A 27,202-nucleotide genomic window follows, 5' to 3' on the forward strand; every position below is an offset into this window, starting at 1 on the left:
GTGGTGTGGGAGCAGTTTTAATGCAGGAAGGACCGGATCAAGAATTCCATCCTGTAGTGTCTCTCAGCAAGAAGCTGTCTGAGAGGGAAAGCAACTGGTCAGTCAGTGAAAAAGAATGTTATGCCATTGTCTACGCTCTGGAAAAGCTACGCCCATATGTTTGGGGACGGCGTTTCCACCTGCAAACCGACCATGCTGCACTACAGTGGCTTCATACCGCCACGGGAAATAACAAAAAACTTATTCGGTGGAGTTTAGCTCTCCAAGATTTTGATTTCGACATCCAACACATCTCAGGAGCTTCTAACAAAGTGGCTGATGCACTCTCCCGTTAAAGTTTCCCAGAATCAACTGGTTAAAATCGTCCTTGAGATGTGGAAAATATTATTAGTCTTTATATACTTGGTAGTATATTTAGAGGTGCATGTGTCTTATTAACTCTGTTTCTTCCTAGAGCTCCAGGAAGAAATCCCAGCCAGCGTTTCACCCTAGCTGTGATTTGAGGGGCGTGTCAAATATAAAGGGAAGGGTAAACACCTTTAAAATCCCTCCTGGCCAGAGGAAAAACCCTTTCACCTGTAAAGGGTTAAGAAGCTAAAGGCAACCTCGCTGGCAACTGACCACAAGGATCAATGAGGAGACAAGATACTTTCAAAGCTGGAGGGGGGGAGAAACAAAGGGTCTGGGTCTGTCTGTGTGATGCTTTTACCAGGGACAGAACAGGAATGGAGTCTTAGAACTTAGTAAGTAATCTAGCTAGATATGCGTTAGATTAGGATTTCTTTAAATGGCTGAGAAACTAAGCTGTGCTGAATGGAATGGATATTCCTGTTTGTGTCTTTTTGTAACTTAAGGTTTTGCCTAAAGGGATTCTCTATGTTTTGAATCTAATTACCCTGTAAGGTATTCACCATCCTGATTTTACAGAGGTGATTCTTTTTCTTCTATTAAAATTCTTCTTTTTAAGAAACTGAATGCTTTTTCATTGTTCTTAAGATCCAAGGGTTTGGGTCTGTGGTCACCTATGCAAATTGGTGAGGATTTTTATCAAGCCTTCCCCAGGAAAGGGGGTGTAAAGGTAAGGGAGGATTTAGGGGGGAAAGACGTTTCCAAACAGGCTCTTTCCTAATAATAATAATAATACCTGTTAGACGTTTGGTGGTGGCAGCAAAAGTCCAAGGGCAAAGGGTAAAGTAGTTTGTACCTTGGGGAAGTTTTAACCTAAGCTGGTAAAAGTAAGCTTAGGTGGTTTTCATGCAGGTCCCCCCATCTGTACCCTAGCATTCAGAGTGGGGAAGGAACCTTGACAATGATCATGGGAAAATACCACAAATTCAGATAGCTGCTGTTGTCCTTATGTTAAAATCCCCCCGCCCTTATCTATAGATGAGCAGGACACACTCAGCTCACAACTAACTGGTCAGGGAACAGCTCCACTAATAGAAATTTTGCAGTATCTCTAAAACATTTGACTTCAGACCTCAGAACATTTGAATGCATTTGTGTAAGAAAGTTTCAGTTCATATTGGTGGACCAAAATAAGTTTCACTATGGTACTTAACACAATTATGATGCATTATTTTGTAGATATCAAATAGCTGTTAATGATTTACTGGATGATTAATTTTCCCAGTCCATTTTGTTTACTTAGAGCATAAAACTGTAGGAGTGGGAGACGTATTTAAAGAATTACCTAAATTCAGAATATTATGTAAGTTATTTTTCATATTGTATAAGACTATGCAAGTACAGAAAGCAGGAATTTCATCTACCTTTATCCTTAGCTGTTTTAATATACATTAAGAACAACCCTGATATGGTATAAAATAGCTCAGAGAGCATACTTCCACATTGGGTACTGACCTTTTTTAATTGGCTATTCAGAAAGTGTGTTCCACTTACTGTGGTTTGTAGAATGCATAAACTGTGCTTGGGAAACCTGATGTTACTTTAACACTTGAAATATATTATAGCTGTTGAGGGTCCTTGTTTTTGCCCCTCTAATCTCATGCTCCATTAGGTGAAAAGATTATTGACTGTCCTTGGAAGAGTGGTTAAATATTCACTTTCGGTTTAGTACTTCTGACCTGAAGGCAAAAACTAGCTTTGACAGACAATCCAGTGGCAACATTTTTCTGAATAAAGTTCTTTGGAATTTGTTTTGTTATAGTATTTATTAATTCTTGTTTTATTTTTTATAATAAAGAGTCATGGAAAACTAAGAGAGATGCATATGATAATCTGTTTAAAATAGATTGAACTATGCTGTATTTTAGGTTACATCTACACTACAGCACTTACAGCGGAGCAGTTGTGGTGGAGACGCTCTAAGCTGATGGGAGAGAGAGCTCTCCCATCAACTTAATAACTCCCGCCTCCATGAGCGATGGTAGCTATGTAGACAGGAGAAGATCTCCCGCTGACATAGTGCTGTCTACACCCGTATTTAGGTCGGTATAACTTAATCACTCAGAGGTGTGTATTATTCACACCCCACAGCCACATAAGTTATATCAGAGTAATTTGTAATGTAGACAAGGTCTCAGCTTTCTCACACCTTTGGCATTAAGTTCATTATTTTCAGCATCCACCATATTTAAGAGCTTTTCCTCAATGTTTCCATTCTTATCTACCCCTCCACCCATAACCATAAACTGCAGTCCAGTCCCTGCTTTCAGATGCAATCATCTATTGCCATAACAGCCCTCCCAAACGAGCCCACTACTGCAGTCAATGTTTTCAGATCAGCTCCTGCTCCCTTCCCCCACACACAGTGTGCTGCAATTTTCCCTATTGCTTTCATCTTCGCCTCCCCTCCAATAGTGCAAATTCTTTTTTACTTTTGGACAATCACACTTTCTCTGTGTCATCCAATGCTGCAATTTTCTCTCAGCTCACTTCACAGTAGCACTCCAATATCTGTCAGTTTAACTCAGTACTCTTTCCCAGCCTTCGCTTCCCACCCCCAACTTCAGGCCTCAGTCTTAACTTTACCCCTTCACCCTCAATCTTCTTTCCCAGCTGACTTCTTCCCTCCCCCACTGGCATTCCAATCTATCTTTTTATCATCTTTCCCCCCCCAGGTACTCCAGTCTTCTATCTCAGCTTCCCCAGTCTCTGCACAGCTGCACTCTTCACACCATCTGCAACCTCCTGCATGATTCATCATTAAACACAACACACCATGATTATTCACAATTTGAAAAGCTACAGTGGAATTTACGTCTGTTCCTGGAAAACACTTAACAAGACTGAGCAGAGAAGGACTGCACTGTGTACTTTCTGTGGTTTTATACTATTGGTAAATTGTATTCCTTTACCTACTGATACTAAATGGCACACTTGATTTCTTCAATTCAGTTTAGCAACAGGGTTATGCGCTATTAGAATTACCATCCTTCAAACAAGATACTACATGAAGGTCCTTTCTGACCATTTGTTTTGGTGGAAGTTAAAGATCCCATGGTAACTTTCAGAATGAGGAGGGGTAAATCACAGTGTTCTAGCCATCATTCTCTTCTTCCCCACGCTAAACAAATTCTAATGTCCAAGGCTATAAAGGCTGCTTAGTTTGCTTGTGTTCTCACTGTACTGCCAGTTTAACTCGTTCCTTCATGATGTTCTTCTGTAGAACACTGTAACAGGAGCCTGCTTTTCTACTCTGTTTAAATAGAAATAATTTGTTAAATACAAACTTTCCTTACTTTGTGGAATGTGAAACCAAATTCCCCCTTTGAATGAAGTCTTCTCTGTAAGAAAACACCCATTTTGTTTCCAGTAAGCTAGAAATCTTAGCATGAGAGTCTTTCCCCTACCATAAACAAGCTATTTGAAAATAAAGTTTACATTAGAATTAGCATTGCTGGGCTGATTGTTGATAAGCACAAGTGTAATGAATTCACATTTTTTAGCAAGTGGACACAAAATAATCACACTTTCAAGCAACTGAGATGTCAAATAGAGGATATGGTTCTTGGATACATGACATCACAGTTCTATATAATGTCACTCAACACAATTCAGCGATCACAAGACTTGCTCCACTCCAGAAGAAAAGATGCCAAACCATAGCCAGTTATTTCACTGACATCTTAGGTCTCTGCTTATCCTTTGAATGATTTGATGCCTCACTTCTTAGATAACATGGTATTGGTTTAATGGTCTCACAATGCTTTATAAAGGAGGACAGTATTTTAACCTCATTTTTGTAGACGGGGCAACTGAGGCACACAACTGAAATGACTGCCACTGGCTTCTTGAATGACTTCAGGCAAGACACAGAAACCAGGTTTCCACTGGCCCCAAACATTTGTACAATAGTTTTTATTCATTTTGCTAAGGCATTGCAGCTGATAATATTAATGTTTCAATTTAAGATTCAGACCCAGGACTGTGCTATAGGCCCAAAGATGTTGGCTGAAAAGTTAAGTTTCATTTGATACTTGTGTGGGTAGCAGAAAAAGATACAGGATTTACCTCCCATTTAAACAAAAGGATTATTTTAAACTATGCGGAAGAGAGGTAAAACAAGTGATTAGCTACCAGATGAACAGACCGTTATATGGAATGTTTCTTTCAGGGCAATTGGACTCTTCTTGTAACAAGTAATGCAGCAATTTTATAGCTCCAGTGGGGTTTGTGGGTGCTTGGTATGCCTGAAAATCAGGCCACTTAAATTTAGGTACATAAAATACAGATTTAGAAGAGTAACTCTTGGCAATCAGGTTGAAAGTGTTGGCCCATTTATATAGTCTTATCTCTAGTGTTGAGTGTACTGCAGAAAAGTTATATTGTTGCTCCTTCTTCCAACTCGAGTGTGTCATTCTGACATCAGTGTCCCCCCTTGCCAGGCGTGGATGCCCAGGGCTGTGCAGGTCAGCTTCTTGGGGGAGGATAAATCAGCACTACAGAGTCTGGGTATACTCTAAATGTAACTTGTTTTATTTACACACATACCCAAGTCCTCAGACACAGATAGTTGTCTTGTGGGAACTGGAAACACACTTTGTCTCAAGAATCGACTCTAATCAGAGACCAAAGCAGAAAGTGACCTCTCTTACTATTCACACAACTCCTTCTCCTTGGACTATTGCCTCTACACAAAAACTGCCATATCAAAAACAAACTATCACAGCACGTCTTCCCAAGACTGAACATTTTCTTACACACCAAGAAAAAGAACTTGGAAGACTACATGAAACAGCACCACCTAATGATGCCTGCTGCAACAATATAATTTATGACACAATATGGAAGCCTAAGACTTGAAACCAGTTTCCAACCTTATTTAATAAATCCTAAAGTGTCCAATACTCAAACATTTTTTAAAGATAGCTAGATTAGATAGATCCTTTTCATACCTGTTACACCTGCATCAAGTGCCAAATCCCAGCTCTCTGTACAAATCTCAAGCATATGAGATTTTTGCAGTGGATTTACACAGCGTTTGGATTGGAATCTTCCTTGGCAAGCTACCAGCAGGCACAGGACAACTACATGTTGGAGAAGGCTGACTAGTCACTAGCGGACTCACTTAGTGGAACATTCATCCCTGCTGTTGTGAAGAAATCCACTGAACACAGCTCCATGGTATGCAAGCTGGTATAAAGTCTCCCTGGGAAATCTCTTCCAAGCCTGCACCCTCCCTGCTCTTCCCATACATACACGCAGCAGAATCAGTGTGATTCTTCAATTTATTTGTACCATTCTGCATCCTAACCATGGCAGGAAGCACTTCTCCTGGAAGCAGGAGAGAAAAGTTTTTTGATTTTTAATACAGGCCTGCATTTTGACTCCAATGGCATAAACTGATACAATTTCAGCAAGATTTTTAACACCAGCAGGAGGCTGAGAACTGTCAACTGTAATTAAAAATTTCATTTGATAACGGAGAGAAGTATTTCTGACCATGTGAACTACCAGCTTCCTAGGTTTCAAATGGGTAGAGTTTTCCTTTAGCAGACTGCTAGCTACACTAGCAGTCTACTGCTACTGCTAGTCTATTAACTGGGAAAGCTATCTAAAAGAACCCTCTAAAAATAAGTTTAGGTGCTCTTTTCATGTTAGATGAGTGAAGAAATTCCAATGTGACTACAGTCATATACCACAAATATTATAATTCTTTTTATTGGGGTAGCACCTAGCGACCCCAAACCAACAATTACGGTATCACTGCGCTAGGCACTGTACAGACATATACAACAAGAAGAGTGTTTCTGCCCAAAGACCTAGCCATATACTATAAGTCATTTCAAATTATCAATTTTTATTTTCAATCCAAATCATTTAGGATACCTTTATGAAGCAAGAAGTCCCACTGATGCCAATGGGACTATTCATGACAGTTCCCACTCACCAAAGCAAGTAAAATGGTTAATAAACTGTACCTCGGATATTTTACGCCACCTTGGATGAGTTTTGTAAGAACCTACTCTATAATTGGCTCATTTGCATATAGTACAGCAATTAAAGTTCTCTCTTACCATGTTACCAGTAGGTGGGTATTACTGATCCTTTATTAAAGGAAGTACAAGCTGGCTTCCTTGTGTGTTTCAGGAGGCTGGAGCCATCTGCCTACGCAGCCCACCCACACTCAAAATTTCCAATTGCCATCACACCTCAGCAACTTTTAACTGCAATGTGATAATTTTACATTGTGAACTTGTCAAGGTAGGGAATGTATTTTCTGAGCTTACCATTCGGACTTAAAATATAAACTCAATCATCAGTTCATTCAGTTACAGATCCCTGGGCTCTGTAGTTTGTATTATCCTTTGTATGGGAATTCATAGCTTGATACACAAGTATTTTGAAAGCTATTCCATATTGTTAACATTTCCACAGGCATAATCTAAAATAGATTTGAGCTCATAACAATTAGTTTAAATCAAGTCCAACTTTGTCTACTATTCCTATATTAACAGATTCCACTTCTAATCTTTTGACCTCCAAGTTATGGAAATGTCAGAATGGCTCTCTTTCCACAACTCATTTATGTACATATTAAAAACACAAACATTCAAATAGCAAACGTTACCCTACAATTAGGTCTATTGTCAGAGACAATAACCGAACACAACAGTGAGATTTACAAAGAGATTTTCAAATATTTATAAAAAACACTTTTATATAAAACAAATATTACATAAGCAGAAATTATTAAATCTGGTATGAAGAAGCAGAATCAGGTTTGGCAATACTTCAATCTATGATATTTTTACACTACAAACTACAGTACACCTAACATGTATTTAAAAAAATAAAATAAAAAGCCAAAATCATATTTAATACTTTTAATAAAAGTGGTGATTTAGGGCTCTATCCTGAAGGGGGAAGAGCACTTTCACTAAAAAGGAGCTCAGCATTCTGTCAGGTCAGACCCACAGACTTGAAATTTCATTTTATAGACTTGATACCAAGAGGTCCTCAATTCTAGTCGATTTAATAAAAAATTAAGCATGTTTACAGTTTCACAAAAATCAAGCATTTACCTTACTTCTGCAGAGGAAAATAAAGACTTGCACAGCAACAGGTATAAGGAAGCCAGAAAATCTATTTACATTTATTCACCTCCTTTTCACCCTTCAGCTATTTATATTTCTTGCTCATATTTCTTCCCTTGTAAATTGATTATACATGTTAACTACTTTGTACATAAATTCTTCCTCAACTGTTTTCTCCCTTAAACCTTCAGAGGATGCTGTTAAGGTAGCTCTCATAATTTATAAGAATATATTTTACTCACTGTTTATAGCAACCACTTGGAAGGTTGAAAGGGAAATCAGTTGCCATAATCTGTTCCCCTTCCATTTCATCTGCTCACTGGTTACCGCAGAGCTCTTCATAAATCCTGGGCTGCTGGTGTTTTTTCTTTAAAATAAATAAATAAATAAAATAAATACAATCAAAATAGTGGCACTTTATGGTATTTTTTTGTTCAATAATCTCAGACTTTACAAAATAACTTAAGCAGGGAAAACTACTTGTAGTTTTCTCTATAGTGACTCACATACTTTGACATTTCCCTTATTATTTTCTCCATCTTTTTTAACCAACCATAAAATACATACATGCAAAGACGCAGGGTGTATCTTTTCACAGATTCTTCATATTTTTGCAAACCTCAATCAGATATAATACTTCATCTGCTTGCTGGAGAACACATACCTAGTTTCCTCTAGTATTTTAAATAACTACAATATTGAAGCCTTAATCACTTTATAGTATTGCCAACTCTTGCAGTTTTATTGAGAATTTCATGATATTCGGTATTTTTATAAAACCAGAGCTCCTGGAGTCAAGTGATTATAGAAATCCCAAGTCGCTAACTCTCATGGTTGCAGGTAAAAATTTGAAAACAGAGTGAACCATAAAAAAAACCTCACAAACATTGAAATTAAAAAATATCATTTAAAAATATCACATGACTTATTACTCCTGGGGGAATTCTGTGCCAAAAAATTAAAAATTCTGCACACAATATTTTAAAATTCTGCAAATTTTATTTGTCAAAATAACACTACATAATCATGCCACTTTCAATTATTTTGGTAATTTATTTCAAAATACTTGTCAGCAAGTATGTCTGTAACAATACAGACACACAAAAATTCCCTTAGGAGTAGAGAATTAAAGAAACCCCTATGACAACCCAGTTCCTGCTCCTCCGCCCCCTCTCCCTCAGAGCCCATCCGGGGGGCCGGACACTCACACCCCATTCCCCCAGAGCCCAGCCATGGCCCCCCCAACCCAGACACTCACACCCCGCTCTCCCAGAGCCCCTCCTCCCTCCACGCCCAGACACTCACACAGCCCCCGCCCAGAGCTCAGCTGCGGGCCCCATCATAGCACAGACACTCACAGACCCTACTCTTCTAGAGCCCAGGGATTCAGAGGGAGAAACAGTCTGATGCTGGGTCTCAGGCTTGCACAGAGTTTCCTGTACGCCACTGCCTCCTTCCTTCAGAGCATGCTGGGTACTGCAGCTACTGGGAACCCTTCAGTTCCCTCCCTCTCCTCCAGGCCTTGTCTTCTATTTGCAAGCTAGGCTCTGCCAGGTCCAGCAGCCCCTACTGGCAGCCAACATCTCTGCAGCCCATTTCTGTGTGGGGAAAAGGAAATTCTGCACACCCAACATTAACTTTTGCAAAATTCTGCATTGCACAATGGTGCAGAATTCTCACAGGAGTAACTTATTAATGCTTGAGGTTGGTAATGCTACTTATGGATGTGTTTATATTTAGGAGTAGTCTCAGTGGGACTACATAAGCCTGTAAGACTGTCAAGACCCACTAGCATTCTGGTTGTCCAATAAGGCAAACAAAACCTTCCTTAATGAAATCCTTGTGGCATTCTGCTATTTATTTATTACCAACCAAAAATGCTTACACCCACATTAAGCATCTTTCTTCAGTACTCTAAATTTAACCACTCTAGTAGCTTGCCCAGACACACATACACACACTCTGTCTTTATAATAGACCTTTGGAATACCAGTCACACCCCTAAGACGGGGTTTTTTAATTTTCACACACTTTATAATGCCTGTTAAACACACACACACACACCCCTACCCATGAAAGATTATGTTAAAGTAAATAATGACCTGATTCAATCCACTCCCTTATCCACCCAACCCAAAGGGGAAAACAAATTGAAACTGAGCCTTTAAAGGTGACTTGCAAAAGCTGCTTGAAGTTTAAAATGTGTAAAATTTAAAATGTGTAAAATCCCAAATTATTAATAAAAATGTTTTTCACCTTTTAACATAAAATATTTATAACTCAATTCCTTATACCTGCCAAGACAAGTTAAGGGTTCTGTGTTTTCCTTGCAACAGATGTTTCTTTTGCACGGGAAACAGAACCTTGAACTCAAGTCTCAGCAGGAAAGTGAAAGGAGAAAGCAACTAAAAAATAAAAGTATTCCAAGTGTTGAAATTTTGTAGGAAAGGGATTTTTTCTGGAATCACACACCATCTCACCCGCAAGTCACTGTAAACCACTCTCCAGAAGAAACTGGAAATGGCTTGCTCCTAGGCTTGTCTGCTATTCTGCTAGAAAACAACATATTTTATATTTATGGCACATACCAGCTATAACATTCATAGCACCACTCGGAGAGCCAGAAAACATTAAAACATGACAATATGAAATCACAAGTGCAACACAGCCACTGCTCCATGCCTTAAACTTCCTAGCTCCTTTTAAGAAAAAGGGGGCATTTTGCTGCTATTGTAACATGGGGAGGGGGGGGGAATAAAAACTTAACCTATTTGACCATGCAAATCCTGAAATCAAAAATCCCTACTTCATCTGATTATAGAGAGTGTGATTATTGCAATTCCGGGCATCAACATCTTGGCAACACTCTCTCTCTCTCTTTTTTTTTTCTTTAAGTGACTACCTCAAGTATTCCTTCCCTACATGGAGGGAGCAAGCATGCTGCCTGTGCAGTGCTCTCAAACATTGCTAGCAAGAGACCAAGGTTGGTTTCAGACTTCCATCCTCACAAAATCAAAGTGGCCATATGGTTGTATTAAAAGTCACTAACATCTGATGGCTATTTGGTGGCTTATTTAGGCAAACCAATAAGTTTATGTTCTCGGTCTATATCACAAAAGCCACAATTGGCACCCTTGTGTGACAGTGGTTTCCAGAGGATACCTTCCAAATTCAGACTGAAGCTCCCACTACATTTTACCAGGACTGTACCTGCTGGTTGATATCCTCCATCCCATATATAGCATAAAAATTTAGTTACTAATAAAAATTGAAAAAGAAAAAATTCTACACACATTCTCTAACTCGCACACAGTTTTTCTTTTTCCTTTTTTAAAAAAAGAACAACTTTTGCATGTTTCCTTACTTGCACTGGATTCAGACAGCGGCTTGGAGTACTGTGGAGGTCCCAAACATCTTAATTCCAAATAATCCCACTTGACATATCCTGTCCAACTCCTCTCCCCATGGAGAGATTTTTGGCACCCGTAAGACAAGCTGGAGCCTGACGATTAAGTCAAGCCCCTTAATGCCTACTTCCACAGCCCCCCTCCACTTGTTGAGCCCTCAGACAGCCCCGCAGGTAGCAAGGAACGCGTTTTTCTTGTCAAACCACCGGAGCAGGCCCAGGGGTTAGCAGCAGCTAAGGCTGACGTTGCACACGCAGGGCAAGGACCCGCCGACCCCCCACCTACTCACACGGCGGACACACACGACTCCTGCCACTAGCAAAACCTGCCACGCCAAGTCCTTCAGCCTCCTCCAGCCCCCGCCTTCCCCCAGGTGCACACGGCGCCTCCCGAGCCATTCACTTATGGATGCAACACGGAGGGACAGCCACGGCACGGAGCCCCCTGCGGCGCGTCCAAGCAGCAGCAACTCCCCCCCCCCCCCCCCCGCTCCCATTGCATCGACCTCTAGGGACACGCGCCGACCTCTGCGGGACGCTGGCTCGGGACACCTGGGTGACCCCGCGGCGGCTGCTGTCAGGGGCCAAGGCAAAGTCTCCCTGGAACAACAACACTTTCATAGGGAGAGCAACCCTCCCCTCCCCCCCCCCCACCTCACCCGAGCCGCCCGCCTCGCGCGCCCCGTGGGGAGAACGCGCCACCCGCCCTCGCGACAGGGCAAGGCGGCGGAGGGGCGGCGGAGGGGCCGCGGACCCGTCCCCCCCGCACCACAACACGGGCGTCCGCAGCGCGCGTGGCAGGGGGGAGACGGCGAGCCCGGTACCGGCCGCCCCCTGAGCCCGAGCCAGGGAACCAGGCTGCCCCGCGAGTACCGTGAGCGCCGCTGCCCCGCCACGGCGCCGGCGGCCCCTCGGACGTCCCGGAGGCGAAGGAGTCGGCGGCAGAGTTCTAGGGGAGGCGAAGTGCGGCTCGCGCTCTCAACCGTCCCCGCTCCCGGCGCGCGCGAGCCGAACAGCCCCAGCCCCAGCCCCAGCCCGTCTCGCGCGGGGTCGGGGGAGGCTGGCTGACAGGTACCGGAAATGAGGCACTGGCACACACCTCCCGCCACCGCCGCCTGCCATTGGCTGCGCGCGGGGAGCGACTGGGAGGAGGGGACGGAGTGTCCCGGGCCGGGAGCCCAGATCCTGTGTGGTGTGACCAGCCCCCGCCTCTCCACAGAAACCCGGTTCCCCCCCCGCCCCGCATGACATCCCCAGACACTGGTACTGGAGCTAGGGCTGCGGCTGCACCCTCCCCCCCCCCCCGCCCGGGCTTGAAGCAGTTTCCATCTTATCCAGGGTTTACAGTTTGGTTCAATGGCTCTCAGCCCTCTCACTATACAAATTGTTCCAACGCCACTGCCCCGCAGCAACACACCGCACAGCTCACCCTTAGGCAGTGCAGTAACCCAGAAACCACAGCGACACTGCCCCCCTACACCCTCAGCATGCCTATCACACCCCTCCAAGCCCAGCATCCACTCTACAGAAAACAACTGGAACACCCCCCCACCACGCTATTTTACACACACTCCCCCACACATGCTCTTTTTAAAACAAAGAATGTCTGGTACAGACAGACACCCTGCGTCCCATGTAACCAACAATCCCCACTGGGTTGCCTAGACAGCAAGTGTGAAAAATCAGGACAGGGTGGGGGTAATGGGCGCTTATAGAAAACAAAGCCCAGAGTATCATGACTGTCCCCTATAAAGTCGGGATACCCAGTCACCCTAACCCCCACTCCCTCATGCACAAGCACCAAAGCATACAACCCACTCGCACACAACCCCCACCAGCCATACCACATACCCCAACAACATACATCAGCCTAAAACAAACCATATAGGAAGTGGGAAGAGCAAAGGCAAAACAGATTTGCCAAAAAGACTTTAACAGAGGCAGACAAAACTGGCATACTAAGTCCGGAAAAATAAGTGCAAAGATGTAATCAGTGTGTACTCTGTGGGAACAAAATCTGAGCTCTTTCTCTCTCATCCTTCTGCCTGTTCTATTTTTGGTGCTTGGTGGCCAGATATGAAACACTCACATGAGGCAGTAAGGCCAGCAAACTCTGCAGGTCATAAACAAAGATTATTCTAATCTATTCAGGCTCCTATACTGCCCTGGGCACGGTAGGATCCGAGTGTCTTCCAGACATCCATAAAGTGATGTGACTAATATCTGTCACACATGGTTCCTTCTCTCTCTCTCTCATTCTTTCTCCCAGGGGAGAATTGCATGAAGCCTGAAGTGATTTATTTTCATAGGGTTTTGTTTTTGTTTTTAGTTGTACACCTTGCTATGTGTTTATATGAGAGAAAGCAAGGTCAAAGAAGTGCATCTTGCACTTGGAGTAAAAGTCAATGAGATTTGTGATTATCCTTAGTTCCTATGAGAGTTTGTTTGACCAGCTCAGACTAGCCCCCCAAGAAAGTACTGTCTCCCTCACAGGCCAGCTTTACCCTTATTGTAGAGTTTCACTGTCCCTGAGAAATGGAGTTGTTGACTAGAATCCTTCTCCCAAAGCTTTAGGCGATCTTTAGATATCCTGGACCCCGGCCATTGAGCCCCACTAAGAGAAAATTTGAGACCTTGAATTTGACATGATATTCTATGGGAAGCCAGTGTAGAAAGCGAAGGAGTAACCCTTGTTGCTGAAAAGAGGTGCTGCAACATCCTGTACTAGTTAGAGTTTCTTAAGGCTGAAGGCTTCATGCCATTGTTGTAGTCCAAAGGAAAAGTGACAAACGTGTGTCTAAGTGAGGCCAGGTCATCATCTGCAAGGATGGGATGTTTCAGAGTAGCAGCCGTGTTAGTCTGTATCTGTAGAGACTAACAAGGTGCCACAAGTACTCCTTTTCTTTTTAAGGATGGGATGGAGTCTTCTAGACAACTGGAAATGGAAGAAAAGCTTGATTTGCTTTACGAAGTTAACACATACAGCAGCTGGTCCAAAAAAGCCAACAATTAATTGTCATTGCTGTTTATTTATTAGGACAATTGGAGAAATCATTAAAATAGAACCAAACATAAAAAGTATTCACAAGCTATTGTGTAGTTTTATGTTGTTGTGAGATTGTTTCATTTGTATTATTAAAATCTCATGACCATGTTTATAAATATACTGAGAGAGACCAGGTTGGTGAGGTAATATCTTTCATTGGACCAACTTCTATTGGTGGAAGAGACAGGTTTTTAAGCTACACATATGATCTGAAGAAGAGCTCTTTGTAGCTCAAAAGCCCATCTCTTCCACCTACAGAAGTTGGTCCAATAAAAGATATTACCCATCTTGTGTCTCTCATATCCAACACAGCTACTGCAAACAACATATAATTACATTGTACATCCATGACAACAGGTATCCCAAAGAAAAACTTTTAACAATGTTTTTATTCCAATTATTGCATTTTTTGTTTTTTTTTCCTATATGAAAATTATTATTCTTTGACCGCCTTTCTCCCTGTATTCAATGGCTTTGATGGACTTACACTCGTGTACAAGGGAAGAAAATTTGGCCTATTCTTTCAATTATGGAGTACTCTGGCCTCCATCCTGCATAAACATATTTACATGCTTAATTTTACCACTGTTCATGCATTGTGCTTGGTGGGACTACTTGTAGTAAAGTTAAACGTGTGTAACTTTGCAGAATTGGAGCCTTAGTTTGCATGTAGATGAGTATATCTGACCAATTTGTAATGCAACATTTTGTTATTGGGGATTTTCTTCTATCACTGTTTAATAAATGATAATAGATAAAGTACAAGTGATATGAACTGATAAAGAGTAAAAACAGTTAAAATGCTGTCAGAAAATGCTTGTTTATATTAAAAAAGTCATATAAATAGAGTGTAGATGTTAACAAAAACACTAATATTTACATTAATATAGAACTTTTCACCCAAAAGAATTTCAAAGCACTTTAACAAATTAAGGGCCACATCCTGGCCTCCAGTATGACCCTTTGCACTACCCTTAGTCTGCTCTAAATTGTCCCAGGGCCAAACCAGTATCCAGATACCACCAGTATTAAGGAGTGTAAAAGAGGCTAAAATCCATCTTTTCTCCCATGTTCTCTGTCAGGCACAGCTCTGCTCAACGTCAAGTTCAGAGCCTATTTCCATAAAGAGACATCTGAATTGATGTGCTTTTTACTCAGTCCTATTTATTTTTTAAGCTTATAAGGATAGCTTATTCAACCCAAGCTGACTAAAGTTTTCCACAAATTACAGTATATTAGTTTTTTAAGAGTTGATTGTATGTATGAAATAAGTAAAATGAGACCGATTCTCCCCCTTTGATCTGCCAAGGTAGTTGTGGTCAATGGGGATGGTCTCGTTTTCAGTTCCTTGACTGACCTTGTAGGAAACCTTAGTATGTCATTCTCTGAATAGGGTTAGATGGCCAGTCTGGATGAATGCTCTGATCAATGGAGTTGTACAGCAACCATAGGAAAATTTCAGAAAAAGCTAAGTGTAGATGTAGTCCTATAGATTGTCAATTCTGTAATTTACTTCTGAGACAGTGCAGATTATTAATTTGACCAGATAAGTACCTGTTTGAGTTTAAATACATGTTATTAACCTACTGAATACCCTTAAAGTCCATTAGCTAAATGTTTATTAAATTTAAGTACTAAAAGTAATGAAATCACTACATATTTACCGATTTAAAAAGAAAACCTGAATTGAGCTAATAAGCCATATTTAATGTTGTAGTCAGTTAATACAGATCAACATATTATAACGCATTATGAAACAAGTGGTTAGGCTTGTGCACTAGCCAATTTTCCAACATTAATAACTTGGCTGGTCCTGACACAGCCTGAACCACTGGGTCACGAGCAGCAGCTCCCTAATACAATATTTCTGATGGCAATTTTAAAAATCAACAATGTAGCAGGTATTAGGTCTTGAAACAATGATATAGAAATATATAGAATAAAGAGTAATTTCAGGACTCTGCACAAAAAGTGTATAATTGGGAAAAACAGGCATTTCTTGGCAAAAACTTGCAATGTGCTGGCTGCTCCAAGAAGGTGCTGAGCACCTTGCAGAACTGGGCTTTATAAGAACAGCACAACCTAAACTATTTGCTGCTGTTTGTTCTGTCAAATCTGTGGCAGATCCATTTTTAATATACAATGTGCCTCTTTTTTGGTTGTCTAGTGCAGACAGGGCTTCCTAATTTTCTTTAATTGGCCATAACAAAGACTCTCATAAGTAAGATAGATTATTTCTCACATAATGCTAAATTTTGGCAGGAACTGCAGAGTCTAAACAGCATATCCAACATTTTTATGAGCAGAAATACTATATATATTTCTCATATCCAATTTGTGACTGCAAGAGTCACAAACTGCATGTAGATCAGCATATTTGACCAATTTGTAATGCAACATTTTGTTACTGGGGTTTTCGTCTGTCACAACTTAATGAAATGAAGACTCTTTCCAATGTATATATTTTAAATTTTATTCAGTTATTTCTCTTACATGAATATTTTTGTCCAGATTATATCTGTCACAAGTTTTAAAAAAGTCTGATTGTTAATAATTGGTGAATGTATCCAAAATACTTTAGAAGAATTAATATTCCATCTGACATCTTCAAATGTTGAATCTTGCACTAGTTGGTTGTAAAATGTGTAGAAATCATTGTAGACAGGTCCCTACTAATATTAATCTGAGAAACCTCATGCACAGATTATGTCAGCTAGTGTGTGGAACATGTTGCATCAGGTAGGTATGTGCCACAATGGTTTCCAAAAAGAATATGCAAATAATTGGAGTGTAGGTCTAAAACTTCTCTTCCCCCCCCATATAGATGGAGCAAAGGCACATTGAGCATGCCTATACGTCCTAAAATCCTTTTGGAAGCAATACTATCCCAGTATAGCAAATATACAGGTGTGTATCAGATCAGAAATGGTCTTAAGGCTGATCAGTGCTGATAAAAGAAAACCTTTCCAAGAAAGATTATGAGAGCCATGCATCTGAAGAAGTGGATTTTTTACCCACAAAGCCTTATGCCCAAATAAATCTGTTAGTCTTTAAGGTACCACTGGACTCCTCGTTGTTTTTGTGGATACAGACTAACATGGCTATCCCTCTGATACTAAGAAAGATTATATCATGCTCACCTGACTCATTTTACTATGACATGTCCTTCATAAACCTACAAACTAAGTTGCAGGTTTCCACAAGTTTCTTTTTTCACAAAGATATTGCAACATCAGAATTTGTTTAAATGTACGCCATGATTTTTTTTTTGGTATTTATGTTACCATTTTCCCTTGGCTTTACAGCTTTAGAAGACCACAATGATGAAAAACTTACTACAGTGTTGAATGTTGTGGATATTGGAAACAGCAGCCGGGTAATTACAAATTTTTAATTTTTAAACTTATCATTATTTTTCTCTTTATTGTCTGGATAACTATAAAACTTGCACCAGGACTGACAATTGTGCACTTAGTCCAGATCTTGTCCTGAGGTGCCTGCAGTCTAAATGAAGCTCAACACAGTGAGGAATAACAACAAACAAAAGGAATGGGAAATTGAGGGAGGACAAGGCTCATGAAAGATTATGAGTTGTGTTTATTATGTGCACATTTTGTCAATACCACTTTAAAAAAAGCTAATTAATGTAATCGTTTTAATGGATAATTTACAGAATGGGGCTCAGTAATGGAAAGCTGACTTAAAGACATGAGTAGAAGAGGAATTTGAAAGAGGAATGTTAGGATACTTGTTGCACAGGATGACTAAAGACATACCAGGCACAGTGGCAACACAAAATATGAAGCTGCTCCTCGGAGAAAAAAAATAAGGTGAGTTTCAAATTGTGCCGTACCAACATTGGAGACCTAGTAGCGAACTCTGTAAGCTGAGCCGAACAGGATTTTAGTGAATCTATTGGGACTTATTCTATTTCTGGTTCCATGAGAGAAGGCTATTGTGAGTACAGCAAAGACAAATAAATGCAAATTTACAGTTCCAAAAAACAAAATGAAAACATCTATAGGAAAATAAAACCATGCTCTGGGTTTGCTGGAGCACTGTCACTTTTGGGTGGGTGAAGTCCTGTGACTTGCAATGTGCAGGAGGTCAGAGTAGATGATCATAATGGTCACTTCTGATCTTAAAGTCTAGGAGTCTGAAATACCTGGGAGGTTCTAGCATTAAAAAAAGTTTACCAGCTGCAAAGATAAATACATAAAAATGAACTGCAACAAACAAAAACTCACACTCATGTGCATGTGCACACACACAAAATAAATATTTCAAAGATGCTATCCTTGGTCACAAGTTGCCTAGTGAAGGTTTGATGTGACCCTCAAAAATATATATACCACATCAAACCATACAAGATTAATAATCATTTTTAACAGGAAGTATTGGCATATATTAGGAAAGACTACTTACATAATAGGTCAAAATCCAAAGAAAAAGATAATTATCCCAAAATCATAACTTATAATATTGATCAATCAGACCAAAATACATAGATCCTACCAGACATTTCAGTCTAAACATTTCCAGTTGTAAATCTATTTATAGACCATGATAACTGCATTTTTATAAATGTCTTTTCTCCTATTAAAATTACAAAAGATAAGCATTATTTGTCAACCCAAAATCTTCAGTTAGATCATCTTGGCCATATTATCTTGATAATTTAACAAATATTAATACAAGTGATCCTTTTTATGTATCAAAGCCTATATATAAACACTACTTAACTTCTAAAACCCTGATTCTGTGATCAGCACACGCACAGAATAGCTTGTGAAAATCATTCCTTAATTAAATATATAACTTTATTGGACAGAGAATTGTGATTTTAGCATCTAATTTAATAGTCATTTTTAGGAAAATTACGTTTATTTTGACATGCTTGCATTTCTCCTGCTACACTGGGGAACATGAATAGATATTTCCCTTGAAAGGCTATTATTTCTTCCTTCTTAATAAAAGCCAAGATTTTGTCTCTATGAAAAATACACTTAAAAGTTACAAATGTGTGATGAAGTTTCTTTCCCACTGTTACATTACTCATTACTGCAGCTTGGAAGGCTGGAAGATGATATACTGTTACAAGATTTAGTAAAGTGATAACTATGTTAACACCCTTTAAACCTTTTTTCAATCCTTATATTCAAAGATCAAGAGATTTATTTATAAAATTATTGGTTTAAATTGGATTGTGATATTTTCTTAAGCTAGAATACTGGACAGTGTTAATATTATTTCATTCAATTGTCATGTGAACTTGTTCCTTTAAAAACATTGATGTTCATTTGCAAAGAATCAATTGACTGTTAGTCTTCTGATGCCAGGATTATGGACAAAATATCAGAAATCTAGCTAGATAAACAGGGGCTTTGCAACTTTTGGAATGCAAACACTTAACTTTTAATTTAAAAAAATATCAAAGTAATTCCCTCATTCTCTTAAAGCTAAACTCATTAATTATACTCATCTGGTGCAAATTTGATGCTGATACTGCAGAGGACTGCAGAGGACATATTTATAGCTGAGATCTTCTTAATTCTACTCATGCTACTCTTAAAAATTTTTCATGTGTTTTTTGCTGGCAGTATTTCTCTGGTGATTTATGCTGTTTAGGAGCCATTGATTATAAAAAAGAATTATCTCCAGAAAAGTTAGGCCAAGAAACAACCAATAAATCTTGGTGGGGAAAAAATACACTATAAACAAACTGGATGTCACAAGTTGCAAAGCACCCTAACCAGTTAAAACTACATAGAAAATATCTCAGCTAATCATGCATTGTATCCCCACTAATCACAATCCCTTTTCACCTTAACTTCAGAATAAGAACACAGTCACCCGTCAATAACATTAACTTAGAGATAGGTGTACTCTCCTGTAGCCACTCCAGTAGGGATATCCTCAGAGCAGACAAACCTTCATGTCAGAAAGCTGAGAGGCAGCCAAAAAAATCCCACTCAAAATGCCCAACAGTTTCTGCATATCATAAAATGTCGTACTATACTACCTGGTAAATATGTAGTACCAATTACTGGAATTACCAGTAGGTAGTTCAGAATAGTAGCAGGACAATTATGCTAAGCATGGCATTCTGTGAAATAGTGAGTGAATCATTGCAAATAGAAATATTTGCATTAAGTAAGCAGCACTGAGTAACTCAACTTTTGCAACATCAGTTACATTGCATCAGAGCATGTTGAGCATATTTACCATGTTTTAAAAAAATTGGGAGACTGGATAAGATGAAAAGACCATTAAGTTCTCCTATTTTCATTATGATCCTGGGAGAAATGGGAAAACCAAAAATTGAAATTTTTGGTCAAGTTTTCATTTTCGGGAAAAAAACGGGGTGGGAGGTGTCGGAGGACGGGGTATTTGTTTGTGGGAGTTGTTCCTTTCCACCACCACCACACACGTATGCACACACACACACAAGTTCAAAAAGTTTCTACCCGCTCTGGAAATAGTGTTTCCTTCTCCCTGGTAGGAAGTGATCTGGGCAGCTCTATTTCTGTGACTTTTCCTCCTTCCTGAACTCATTGGCTAGGAGAGAAGAGTCTAGCAAAAAGGGTTTATGATTCACCTCTTACACATTTTCACTCCCCTCCTCATTTACGGCCTGATTCTGAGTGGTGCTGAGCACCCATAACTCCAGTTGACTTTAGTGAATGTTGTGGGTGCTCAGCATCTCTCAGGAGCAGAATTGTTGGGAGAAAAAGCAAGTTTCCTTCCCTCCAGTATTTTTGGTTTTAAGAGAGGGGTCCAGACACCAACAAACTTCAAATTTGGATTTGGCTTCCATATCTTTTAAGAGCTAAACTCCTGAATTTTGGATAAATTCGATTTTGAAATCTTTACATACATTTTGCCGTTTAACCCTATCCCCCTATTCCCTACTTTCCTCCTCTGCCAGACTCTATTGGAAACTATAACTCCAAGAAATGAATGAAGTGGACACATACTTGATTTGCCTTATGAAATAGGCTTAAAATTTCTAACAAAATGGCCAAGGGTCAACTGTGAATAATACAGCTGTGGCTAAGATTCAGAAACTTCAGAACTATTTGGGAACATCAGAGCGCCTACACAAATTATGTGGTTTGTATTTTTTAATAAAAATTAGTGTGGTGTAAAGGTAAAAGAACCCATAATTATTTGTTAAAGTAAACACAGCAGGAATGAGGATCATGCACAGTTTTCACTCATCCATGCACTAATATGAAAACTCTGGTGGGCTCACAGGCAGGTTTCTATTAAGTGAAATGCAAGCTTTAAGACTCAGACAACTGAGAAAGAGCTTTGGCAATCTAGGGAAGTGGAATGATGCCTCCTGGTCTATATTCCCTTATAACATAGAGGCTAATGGAATAAATACTTGTTTTCACCAAGTATCTCTTTCAAATATTGGCCCACTTAAATACGCTTCAATCAATCTCCCTCAGAGGCCTAAATCAATGATGAAATTAAAAAGTTACAGACAATACATTGTAGTCAAGATTTTCAAAAGCAGATAGTAATTTTGTCTCCCCAAATTGATAGATATTGAAGGGGTCTGATTTTCAGAGGGTGGACGTTCAGTCCCCTTTAAGGCATTTTCTAGCTGGTACCCAAAAATGAGGAGTTACTTTTGAAAATTTTGGCCTATGTCTTTACCCTGCAGTCCCTCTCGCTCTTTCTTTTTGGGAGTGATTCTCCACTCACTGAAACCAGTGAAGATCAGGAGGAATTCCACTGAAGTCTGTGAAGTTATGGCGTGGGAAGAGAATCGGGTCCTTTGTCTCTTGCTTCATGATGTTTAAGTAGAGATGACCCTGGATTAAAAAAACCCAGATCCAGATACCCCTGAACTTTGGATGGAAGTGTGGGGTTGAATTGCAGGTCCAAATTTTGCATTTCAAAGCTATCTACAAGCTAGCTTTAAAATGTATTCCTGGTGCATTTTACACCAATGAACAAGTTAAGCTCCTAAAAGGACCATAATGGCTGTCCCCTGTATGGAAACTTATTACATTCTGAGAAAAGTTAGTGCAGGAGAAAGAGTATTAGTAAGTTTCAAAGACTGTCCTTATGGATGATATTTGTGCAGCTTACGTACCAGGTGGACCCCCTCAGAAGCCATTTCAAGGAGAGCTGGGGTCTAAAAGAAGATGGGCAAGGATTCCCTCACCTCTTTCCCAAATATCCTACAGAGGCAAAGGGAGCCTTTAGCCTGAAAGAAACAAATAAAAAGAATGATGGCAATCCTTGGAACTAGTTATGAAGTATTCAGAGTACTACGAGAACCGTACTATAAACATGGAAATCCCTCTGTCCAGAAAGCCTAGAGCTTTTTCCTCTCTGACTTTAGCAGTAGAAGCCATTTTGGGAAAGCAAAAACTTATCTGGCTCAGCTGTTTACTTAATTACTAACTAGCAAAGATGACTGATCGTTCCTCTCAATGAAGTTTCCCATAGAAAGAAACAAATCCTACCTTTGCTTAGATTTGTGGAAGGCACTCATGTAGCAAAACTTTTCCTGGGAGAGCTATGTATGTGAAGAAGCTTTTTCTTTTTGGTGGGAGAGGGATTTTTTAACATTATTCATTTGGATATATTTAGTTGTTTTTGTAGTTGTATTAAATTGACTGCATGCAGTGTTGGTGTAGCTGTTCCTAGGACATTAGAGAGATAAGGTGGGTGAGGTAATATCTTTTATTGGACCAACTTCTGTGGGTGGGAGAGAAAAGCTTTCGAGCTTACACCTGAAGAAGAGCTCTGTGTAAGCTTGAAAGTCTGTCTCTCCCACCCACAGAAGTTGGTCCAATAAAAGATTTGCCACCTTGTCTCTCTCAAATTGACTAGAGTGCCTAATAAATACCTGTGACATCAGCATGTGACCATTCAATGAATATTTTTTCAAGAGTGTATGATGTTTGTAGCTTGATGTCTCGCAGGAGCAGTATAGTGTGGGTGGAATTCATATAGAATCAGACACAGATGCAATGATCTGTCACCTACTTGTGCTGCTTCAATTAATTGGTCTAATTAATCTTATTTTAGTAAACTCAGTTCTTGGTTTCTCTAACTCACTTCTGAACACGTTATTAGCTAGTCTATCAGTCACAACAGCTCTACTTTGTAAAAATCAAGGGGCATAATTCTCCATTATCATGGGTATTATACCTACTTTGCACTGGTGTAAATCACTACACAAGGTTGATGGCAATGGACAATTGACCCCCAGGACTACAGTAATGATGCAAAATATGGCAGCTTACAACAGTAGTTATGATTCAAATTATCACAGAAGTGCTAAATATGGTTATTCGCCTGGTGGTTTGAATGATTACTATAGATTTTTTGAATTAAGCTAGTCTATCTTGTTTTTAAAACTTTACAGAGAGACCAAGGCTTCCTTGGGCCTCTGTTTAATGTAGTCCCCTTGGGAGAGAGAGAGAGTGAGGTACTGTGAATGGATGCAGACACCAAGAACAGAGAGAAATTGCAGTGAAATCACGGGTCCATAAGAATTTGCTCTGCTAACTCTTTGAATTCTAGTCTCCTGTTATATATTCTAACTCTTAAAGGTGCAGTTCATAACCTTTGCATATGTAAGACAAACTTAACTAGCTTCAGAGTAGCAGCCGTGTTAGTCTGTATTCGCAAAAAGAAAAGGAGTACTTGTGGCACCTTAGGGATTAACCAATTTATTTGAGCATAAGCTTTCGTGAGCTACAGCTCACTTCATCGGATACATTCAGTGGAAAATACAGTGGGGAGACTGCCCTGATTTGGAATTAATTTGCAAACTGGATACAATTAACTTAGGCTTGAATAGAGACTGGGAGTGGATGGGTCATTACACAAAGTAAAACTATTTCCCCTTGTTTATTCCCACCCAACCCCCACTGTTCCTCAGATGTTCTTGTCAACTGCTGGAAATGGCCCACCTTGATTATCACTACAAGAGGTTCCCCACCCCCACTCTCCTGCTGGTAATAGCTCACCTTAAGTGATCACTCTTGTGACAGTCTGTATGGTAACACCCATTGTTTCATGTTCTCTGTGTATATAAATCTCCCCACTGTATTTTCCACTGAATGCATCCGATGAAGTGAGCTGTAGCTCACGAAAGCTTATGCTCAAATAAATTTGTTAGTCTCTAAGGTGCCACAAGTACTCCTTTTCTTTTAACTAGCTTGTAGCTGTATTATTTTCAAACAGTATGGTATTGATAACTAATGACACTGGTAAACATATGACCTCTAGTGGTAACTATAAACACTAATAGCTATAATGCATGCTTTAAATAAGGGGAAGGATCAAGAGAGTTTTGAGCTTGTTGGGAAATGAAGGACAGAACGGAATGAAACTGTGGAATGGAGTAGAGACCTGACCTTGCAAATGGCTTTGTCAGTTGGAAGTAAATACATTTAAATACAAAAATTACTGTGTTCAGAATCCCATTATTTTCTCTGTGAGACTTTTATTTGTGAGTCTGGAGAGACTAACTCAGTTTAAGAAATATGTGCATTATGTAGGAATGTTCTAAAAGGTTTTACATGTCCTTATGAAGAGAATTTACTTAGTGTAGTCAAAAGTAACTCAATTTCCGATGAGGCCACATCTCCACCCCATGCCATACTGTCATTTAAAACTTTCCCAATAGAAATTCACAGTACACTGTGCCCTTGGTACACTGGAGCCTTATTTCCTATTGTGCTAAAAATACAGTAGCTCTTCTACAAACAAGGCTCATTAGTTTACTAATTGGCTGGCTAATCCAAATATTAAATCCCTAACAGTGGAAAACAACAATATTGTTTTTCCAGGGCCGCCCAGATGGGGGGGGTGGCAAGTGGGGCAATTTGCCCTAGGCCCCGGGCCCCGCAGGAGCCCCCATGAGAGTTTTCAGGGGCCCCCACGAGAGTTTTTGGCAGCACTTCGACGGCAGGGGGTCCTTCAGTGCCACCGAACACACCCGGAGTGAAGGACCCGCCACTGCTTCTTCCACTCCGGGTCTTCGGCAAAGTGCCTTGAAGACTCGGAGCGGAAGGACCCCTGCCGCCAAAGACCCCAGGCCCCCTGAATCCTCTGGGCGGCCTTCAGCCGTCAGTTTACACGTGCAAACTTTTTTCTGAGGTTTCAAGCCAAAAGATTCTTCCATAAGTTTCTATATGAATACATGTTATCTATTATAGAACTCTGGAATCTTCAGACCAGCCACATATTTAATTTCATGTATGTAAGAAGCAGTGTTTTGTTATGTGCACCGTGTGTGACACATCACCTCCATATTGATGCCCACAACAAAATTCGTGGGGCTGAGGGGTTCGGAGTGTGGGAGGGGGCTCAGGGCTGGGGCAGAGGGTTGGGTTGCCGGGGGGAGTGGTGAGTGTTCCGGCTGGGGGTGTGGGCACTGGGGTGGGGCCGGGGATGATGGGTTTGGGGTACAAGCTGCCACAGGGCTATGGTGGGGAGAGAGGACTCCCCCAGCTCTTTCTTCCTGCAGCAGCACCTGGGCTGGTGGGGAGGGGTCCCTTTTCCATGGCTGTGACAGGTCAGGTCCAGGGCTGGGTTGGGACCGTGCGAGGGGTGCCTCTCCTCTGGCCGCGACAGGTCCGGGCTGGGGCTGGGTTGGGTCCGTGGAAGAGGCACCTCTCCCATGGCTGTGACAGGTCTGGGCCAGGGCTGGGTTGGGGGCACGTCTCCCCTGGCCGCAGCAGGTTCTTGGCTGGGCTGGGTTGGCTAGGGGAGAGGAATCGCTCCATGCCGCAGCCTTGAGTACTTGCATGGCTGCTGCGCGGCCACACAGCTTAGAGGGAACTTAGGTAAGAAGATGACGGTGGTGGGGAATCTGGGGCATTGCTCTAACAATATCAACTTTTAAAACTTTATTTTGGGAATTAAAAATAAATTATTTTAATTCACAAAATAACCATTTCCTGAAGCCAGGTGGAAAAGAAATGTTAATCTGATCCAAACTATTTCACACATTAAACAATCCATGTAACAGCAAGCCAGTTTAGTCATACAAAGATGTGATTTTTATAAAAAAATAACCATGGTAGAAAAACTTTAGCCATTTAAATGATCACATTAAACAAGTCATAATTAAGGTGTAAATCTCTCCTAAGGTTTATAAATCCATGCCTGACTTCTGAACTGGGGGAAAGAATTCAGGTTAGCCCCAGTTGTATATTGTTTAGTTTGACTGTTTAAATGGCATTTCCTACGTGACTCTATTTTTGGTCACATTAGGAACAGCCATTTAAACAGTGAACTTAGCCTGATATGACTTTTTTTTTAACTTCATTATACGGTAGAACTCTTCTGTTCCATAACTTGGATTTTGTTTTAACAGAATATTTTCTCTAGTGCTTTTCATTCAGAAGGTTTCCAAAGAGTCAAGTTCTATTATGTCTATTGAGTCAAGTTCAAAGTCTCTGTCCTTATCTTCAGGGTGCTCAGTGGCCTAGGCCCAGCACACCTAAGAGCTTCTCTACCCAGGAAATTAATGCAAATTAACTAAACATAAGTTTGAAGTGCATCAGGCCCCTGTGTGGAGGCTCTCATTCAAAAGTAAAAGTGTCCTGGGTTTGCTTTAGCTTAATACACTTCTTGGTTGAGGGAAAAGGGCTGAATCAGCCCAGTTAACATAACTCTAACTTGCTTTGGATTCACTGCTATCAGTCGTCATTGCTGAATTCAGTTGAAATTAAAGTTAATGCATGAATTAACCTGTCCGTTACCTTATTACTTTATAATTAAGGATTAAGGAAAAATAATCCCAGGGAGGAGCTGTTATCTGCAATATTACATTTTGATTTTATCAACAGGTACAATCACTGTCCTTAATCTGGCCACTACTACCGGATAACAAAAACTTTTCTGGACCTATTTGTTCAGCCACTCCTGATCATTTTTCCAGGCAGAGGAAGTGTTGCACTGCAGCTTTCCTTTTCCAGTTTGGATTTTTTCCAATAGCTGATGAGCATATTAACATTGCTCCTGTTCACAAACTAGCCTGCCAGTTCTGTCTATTTTTAGCTAAGTTGCTATTTATAGTTAGATTCCTGTGCTTTCTCTTGTGAAAGCCTTGCAGTTATCAGACACACACAAGGATATATTTTTACATTGTTGGCCTTGGTACATTAAAGCTGCCCAATTCTAAGATGCCTTATTCCAAGATACCCTACATACCCTTCCTCCCAAAAGAACAGCAATGCCCCATTTAATAACTATATGAAAAAT

At 40.4% G+C, this 27,202-nt stretch overlaps 1 protein-coding gene across 1 annotated transcript in view; it reads right to left on the minus strand.

Moving 5' to 3' along the window:
• The window catches only part of PPARA (peroxisome proliferator activated receptor alpha), a 75,449-nt gene extending 63,460 nt beyond the window's left edge, over positions 1-11,989 (minus strand). Inside the window, 2 exon segments of the mRNA XM_007058252.4 lie at positions 7,745-7,869; positions 11,782-11,989. The gene's annotated coding sequence lies outside the window, so the exon portion shown is untranslated.
• Positions 11,990-27,202: the final 15,213 nt, after the last annotated feature.

This window comes from Chelonia mydas, chromosome 1, assembly GCF_015237465.2.
Source record: "Chelonia mydas isolate rCheMyd1 chromosome 1, rCheMyd1.pri.v2, whole genome shotgun sequence".
NCBI classification, from domain to species: domain Eukaryota; kingdom Metazoa; phylum Chordata; order Testudines; family Cheloniidae; genus Chelonia; species Chelonia mydas.